The sequence below is a fragment of the Arachis duranensis genome, chromosome 4 (genome assembly GCF_000817695.3).
Source record: "Arachis duranensis cultivar V14167 chromosome 4, aradu.V14167.gnm2.J7QH, whole genome shotgun sequence".
Classification (NCBI taxonomy): Eukaryota; Viridiplantae; Streptophyta; class Magnoliopsida; order Fabales; family Fabaceae; genus Arachis; species Arachis duranensis.
Genome location: NC_029775.3, coordinates 104,191,920 through 104,199,640, shown reverse-complemented (window position 1 = coordinate 104,199,640; position 7,721 = coordinate 104,191,920). Strand labels below are relative to the sequence as shown.

The 7,721-nt window shown below is 35.2% G+C and overlaps 1 pseudogene; it reads right to left on the bottom strand.

Moving 5' to 3' along the window:
• Nucleotides 1–559: 559 nt before the first annotated feature.
• LOC107485387 (uncharacterized) lies at nt 560–6,560 on the bottom strand (annotated as a pseudogene).
• Nucleotides 6,561–7,721: the final 1,161 nt, after the last annotated feature.

Below are 7,721 nucleotides of genomic sequence, written 5' to 3'. Positions count from 1 at the left end.
TGTATGTGAAGGCAGTAAAGCCCAACATGGTTGAGATGCTGTTTGTTTTATTTTTCTTTTCAAAATTTAATTCTTTCATAATAATTATTTTAGATAATAAAAAATTATCAATGCAACTTTACTTGTTAAGAATATAGGAGAATAATCTTTCAGAATTTAACATAGAATTATAAGATTTTAGCTATATCAAATAATATAAGCACGACTGTTTAATTTTATAATCTGATATAATTAATGAAAAAGTCTAGAGCCAGCAATTTTATTGTATTTTGGCCAGCATGTAACCAACAAAGAAAGGTGAGCTATTGGATGAAATCTCACACCAATTTCACACCATCAAATCATTATTGATGGCTACCAATCACAAATGTTACTGGCCCTAGCATTGCTCATAATTAATTTTACCCACTAGAGCAGAGCTATATGGTAAAAAAGGGAGTAGTATGTTACATTTTGATCCTTCTCTAACTTTCAAAAACTTATTTTATAGTGTATATTTTTTTTGGTGACCGAAATAAATTAAACAAAGAAAAACAAAATAAACAAAACAAGGAACTGCTTAAATAGAGGGACAATCTCGTTTAAGACTACTTGTAAACTCCTCCCAAGGTGAAAGAAGCTCCACATGCGAAAGTTGTAACTTCATCGCTATCTTTGCCATAGTATTTGCCACCGTATTTGAATCTCTCATAATCAAACGAAAGTCAACACGCCAATTCCAATGCATGATATCTCTTATTTTGAGTACCAATGGATCAATAAAACCAAAATCATCTTGAGTAACAAGATTAAATGCTTCCACACAATCCGTCTCACAAATAACATCTCGTTTACCCACATTCCAAGCTAAGAGATATCATCTCCAAATAGTAAACAATTCTCCTTGAAGAATACTATTACTCTCAATCATTCCTAAACACCCCCTTTGTCAGCTCCCATTACAATCTCTAATAACACAGGCAAAACCAACACTATCACCCGAACCAAAATAACTAGCATCACAATTAATCTTAAAAGTACCAATGGGTGGGGGATTCCAAAAACCATTTAGAGTAGAGGGAAGGGACATATGTTGTAATTCAAAAATATTCCTAAGCTCCTTTTCTGAAGTTAATGCTAGACAAATCACTTTTTTCGGAGGCCAAGTTTCATGGGGAATAAATATGTCATTATTCCTTGCTCGCCATATCCACCAAAGTCCCGAAAAGAACTTGAACGGATGCTCTCTGCTATGATACAAGAACCAGTTCTTCAAATCCAAAGGATGACAAGAAATATCCAACCTATGCCAGACAAGCTGAGCTTTTGGACAATCCCGAATACAATGTAAAACCAATTCCTGGCTAGAAAGACATCTTGGACACCTATCCGATGACGACATCCCTCTTCTAAAGCGAAAACTTGTAGTAGGAAGAGCCTCCTTAAGACACAACCAAGCCAAAAACTTATGCTTTTCCAGAACAAGCTGACGCCAAAGCCAAAGCCAATTCTCCCGCTCCTCCCAACCAAACAGCTGCTTACACAACCACAAGTAACCATTGCGTGAGTTATAGACTTTGGCAGCAGACCCACTCCAATACCAACCCACTTCCGGACCTGCTTGTTCATCTAGATTGTAAGAGAGAATATTACCTTTCAGATTTTGAGATAAAGGAGAATAAAGAGTATCCAAATGCCACCTACCAACCGACCAAATATCTTGTATCCGGAGATTCGAATCAGAAATGTGAATATAATCCATCTCATTAGATAACCGTCCTTCTCTCCTCCAGCTAGAAAACTAAAAATTCTGGTTCAAATCTCTAATACACCAAGCAAACCCATCCTTCAACACTTTCCAAGCCTTGCAAAGACACCTCCAAATGGGAGAGTCCTTATTCTTAGGATAACTAAAACAGTCATATAGAGATGATCGGTACTTGGCATCCAACAATTGGACCTATAGCTTGTTTGGCTGCTGGAAAAAAGTCCAAACTAGCTTCCCAAGAAGAGCAATATTTACACAATAAAGATCTCTAATCCCCAAACCTCTATATTTTTTTGGAGTATCCAGTACCTTTCAACTAACAAGATTCAATCCTCTTCCATCAACTTGTCCTTTCCAAAGAAAATTCCTCATCATAGACTCCAATTTACTAATGATTCCTTTGGGAAAAATAGAGACATGCATCTGGTACGTGGGAATAGTGGCGGCAACAGAATTAACCAAGAAAAGTCTACCAACCCAATTGAGTAAACTCCCTTTCCAGCTTGCTAGCCTACTCCGAATCTTATGCAGGACACCATTGAAAGCTGAACGAGTCACCCTAGAATGGCTAAGGATAACTCCAAGATACTTGCCCAAGTCCTGGACAAATCTGATAGAGGATACCCCAATGAAAACCTCTTTCCTTGTTGCAGAGACATTCTTGGAGCAAAGCGCTTTAGACTTCTCCACATTAATCTTCATCCCAGATGCTTTACAAAAAGTCTCTAAAACCAACATCACATTTTGCACTTGTCTCTTTGTAGCTTTACAGAATAGAAGCAAGTCATCTGCAAACATTAAGTGGGATATTCTTGGTCCCCCTCTAGAAATAGCAATCGGCTCCCACAAGCCCAAATCAACCTGATGACTAATAAAGCATGTCAATCGCTCCATACACAACACAAAAAGATAGGGTGACATAGGGTTTCCTTGTCTAAGACTTCGGCTAGGAGTAAAGCCATTCAGACGACTCACATTCCAAAGAATAGATAAAGAAGAAGCAGTGATACAATTCATAATCAAATTAAGTGTAGGAATAGAAAAACCAAAGCTCTTAAGGGTATGAGATAAAAACCTCCAGTCAACTTTGTCATAAGCTTTCTCCAGATCAATCTTAAAGGCCAGTGTGCCTTTCTTTGATTTAGTCTTCTTCATAAAGTGGAGGACTTCTTGAGCAATAATGATGTTGTCAGGAGTTCCTCGTCCCGGAATAAATCCTCCTTGAAGCGGGCCAACAATCTCCGCAAGATGAAGACGAAGCCTATTAACAAGGACCTTCGTGATGATCTTGTATACTACGTTGCAGAGACTAATTGGCCTAAAATCTTTCATAGATACCGGTGATTCAACCTTTGGAATGAGAACCAGTAAAGTCTCCAACATTCTAGGATCAAGAGTAACACCGGAGAATGCCTGCTTAACCATCTTCCAAACATCAAGACCAATGATCTCCCAATATTCTTTGAAGAAGAAAGCTTGAAATCCATCAGGACCCAGAGCTTTAAAAGAGTTCATGTGAAAAATAGCTGTTCTGACTTCCTCCATAGTAACTGGTGCCGTAAGATACTCAGAACCTCTGGATCAGTTTCCCACACTCAATCCTTGAGAAAAAGGCTATGAATCTTATTATGCTTCCTTCGCGCAAGAGTTTGAATATGAAAAAATCTTGTATTCATATCCCCGAACCTAACCCACTGCTCTCTGGACTTTTGGAACCATAGGAGCTCTTCTTCCACTAGAGTATTATTATAATCATCAAGCAACTGTTGCTCTTTCTTATGAAAATAAATACTATCCACTACTTTCAAACGCTTTTGTAAATAATTAATCTGCTGCTCTAATTCACATTTCTTAACAAAAATGTTATCAAATACATTCGAGTTAAACTCTAGTAAATTCTTCTGTACTTCCGAAAGCTTGCCATGAATCCCTCTATTACCAAACCACCATAATTGGTTCACAATATCCTTATACCCAGGATGAGTAGCCCAAGCAGCAACAAATCGGAAAGGTCGATTCCCTTTAGGCTGAGGACGACCTTTACAACGCACCAGAATAGGGCAATGATCAGACCGAAGCCTATTTGAAACTTCTGCATAAGCCTCTGGAAAGATAGATAACCAACTACTATTTATACAGACTCGATCAAGCTTTTTTGCCACGTCAACATAATTTTTCACCCTCCTGTACCAAGAAAACCGCCTCCCAATAGTCTTCAAATCAAACAAACCACTATCCCCTAATGAAGTAGCAAACATGTATGCTCTTTGATGAGTAAATTGATAGCCCTTAGATTCATGAGAAAATTTGACTTCATTAAAATCACCAAGAACAATCCAAGGTCCTTGAAAAACCATGGATTGTGCAACAAGATAATCCCAAAGGAGAACCATTTTCTTAAATTGAGGACTGCCATAAATACCACTACACCTCCAAATTAAATTATCAAAGTGAACCTCAACAGTAACACCCTAATGAAAAGCATCAATGAACTTACAACAAACACCCTTCATAGAGGATAGAAACCAAATACCTCCCTTATGCCCATCTGCTTCTACTATACCAACAGAGTGATACCCCAACCTTTCCCAAAATAATTTTAAATGCTGAAAAGGGGAGTGAGTTTCAACCACAATAAAGAAAATAGGTATAAATTTCCCAACAAGTTCCTTACAATGCACCCGGGCTAACTTATTAAAAGCACCCCTAATATTTCAAACAATCATATTTAAACTATCCATAAATAATAGGGACGGAATAAATAAGAACAGAAACTCTAAACAGAATCACCAACCTCAATTGATGGTTTGTCCTGCGGTACTGGCACACTCTGATCCTCAATAATTGCCACCTTTGGACCCCCTGACACTGCACCTGCCATGCTTTCATCTACTAAGGTTTTCTCCGTTGTGCCACCATTTTTATCAACTGGCGAGTTCTGCAAGGAGGAAGGCCGAGGACGCTTCCGTAGAGAAATTCCACGACATACAGGAGTTTTGCGTGATGAAGATGGCGCAATTTCATATTTTTCTCGCTTCCCCATCCTAATGGAAATTGATTTGCCTCCATCACCATGCAAATTGAGCTTTGGAACCCTTCTCAAACTAAACTTGTGCTGCTTTCCATCTTGGTCCTTCAAACCTAATGACTGGCCCATTGTGAATTTTTCCTTACGCAGCACTTGTTGTCAGCCCTCTTCATCATCCATGCATGCCTCATTAAATGACCATCAGGCACGTGAGGAGCCAATGATTCCGTAACCACATCCTTCTCTTTAACAACTCCTAATTTCTCACACAAATTACGAGGATTCTCACCCAAATCACGAGCTTCTGATTCAACCTTTTTTTGAATCTCATGATTGTTGTGTGGCACTAGTGTCGGGGCTTCATTATTTTTTCCATCACTAAAGAAATTTCCGTTTCCTTCCAAGGACTCCTTCTCCATGCACAACGATTTATCATGCCCATACCGTGCACAAGTAGCACAAATCAACCGTAAACTCTTGTACTCCACTTCATAAGTCACACCCTCCACTATAATATGTTTGATTACAGGCAACTCAACATTAATTTGAACACAAGCTCGGGCATATTTTTCTCTTTCTGCAAGCTTAGTGGCCAAATCTACTTTCACCGGAATCCCTATTGCAGAAGCAATTCGCAGCATTGCTTGTTCCTCGTAGCACCAAATTGGAAGTCCCGAGACTCGAATCCACACTAGCGTTGATCCAAAGGATTTTTCGCAGGCCTAAAATCCACATCCCATGGCTTTACTGTAACATAGTGACCGTCTATCAACCACGGGCCACCAAGAATGACTTTCTCACGATCTGCAGCAATATTAAATTTAACAAAAAAATATCCAAACCCCACATCCAACAAATCAAACCCTCCTTTGATGCGCCATACTATCCGAAGCTTATGCATGAGAGCCGTGTAGCCATAATGCTTATCCAGCACCTTGATCACGATGGCTTCCTTATAAGGTTCAGCTAGACAGCTCTTTGCCTCCTTGGTAAAACTGATACTTGGTGGACGAGAATCACCCTGTTTACCTGTGACCATCGCGATACTATATAAAGACCCTACTAATGCAAAGGCATTAGACTTTTCTGCACCAATGACTTTATCTCGAAAAGAGACATTGGATGACTTTTCTAACCCCTCTCGAGAAGAACCCTCCTTAACACTGGATACACACCCACCACGCTCTCCCTCTTATCTCTTTCGATGGCATGACCATCTTCTTCACCGTGTTTCACCCTCAACCGCTCGCCCCCGTTCTCTCCTTCTCTGTTAGGATTTTTTTATTAGGAGTTAAATTCCAATTGATGTAGTTTAATTAACCGTTTAAAACAAAATAAAAAATATATAGTTTGTTAATTTTTTTAGAAAATTTTGCAAATTAAATTTATCTATTTTTTTTTCCTAAACAACCTTATTTTTTATATTTGTTTAAAAAGTACAAGGGTATAAAGTAACAAAGTAATGTGTATAATAATGATATGTATGGAGTGCTTAAATTCAAATAATGTACTTTTTTTTCACTAAACTTTTTTATAACAATTTAAGATATAGTCAATAAAAATTTATTGAATCATTTTAATATTATAAAAAAATAATTAAAAATATTTAAAATACATCGTAAAATTATTAATTTTTAAAAAATGTTCACCTCCTTAAAAATAAGGATCTAGTTCTACTTCTGTTGTTTGCATCTATAATACATATTGGAGATAAAATTCTATCAACAAAAATAATTAATAATAATTAAAAATTTTCTATCATTACTGTTAATAGAATTCACCCATCATGTTTAATATTATTTTTTATTGATATAAAATATTATTTGAGAATTTATGTCAACAATTATTTAAAATATATTTTGATCATGTGATATTATTAGAGTAAAATAGTTTTATATGTTTATCTAATTATATAATTTTATATTAATAAAAAATAAATGAGTTATTAGTTAAATTAATTTTTAAAAATTAAAATAAGGCATTTTCTAAATTTGTTATTGAAATTTTTTTTCAATCAAATTAATCTTTCAAAGATTAAGAATTAATCATATCTGTCTTTCAGTTATTCTACTCACAATTTTCGTCAATAATTGATGATGTAAAATGTTAACTAATAACATACATGACGCATAACATGTTCAATTAGACATTGACTAAATATGTTTACGAAAATTTATCAATTTAGTTACTAGGTCATATTAAGAATATAATTTTTGTAATTAGAGAAAATAACTAATTAATAAATTTTCATAAATATATTTAGTCAATATCTAATTAGACATATCAGCTATTATATATATTATTAATATATATTATCAGTTAATGTTCTATAACATCAATCTTTGAAAAAAATTGATAATAAAATAATTGAAAAACAAATATGATTAATTTACAATCTTTAAAGGATTAATTTGATTAAAAAATTTTTAAAAATAAAAAAGTATTTTATTTTTTAAAAATAAATTTAATTATTAATTCAAAAATAAATATATTTTATAGTAATTATTCAAATAATAATCCAAAAATAGATATAATTTGACGAATATATAAAATGTCAGTGCACTAATAATAGCTGCCAAAGTAAAACTAGTAAAAATTTAAAATTGGCCGGTCAAAATGTCACATTAATTGTATTAATTAAAAAATCCACTCATTATTAATTGCATAAATAAATTATCAAATTTTCCATTTTGAAATTCAAATGTTTTTGACCAATTGACAGTTTGACACACAATCCATCCATGCATCAAACCTCAAACGGTAATGGTAATAAATTAATTTAATTGTTCATACAAAATTTACGTGCTTCAAACTCGCCACGTCATGAACCCATCATTACCATATGACGCGTCACAATATGATTGGATATCAAGCCACAGAGAAAACGGCTCCTACCCGCTCCGTTTCCCTCCCAAAACGGCAAAAACCAATTTCAATTCTCAGTTT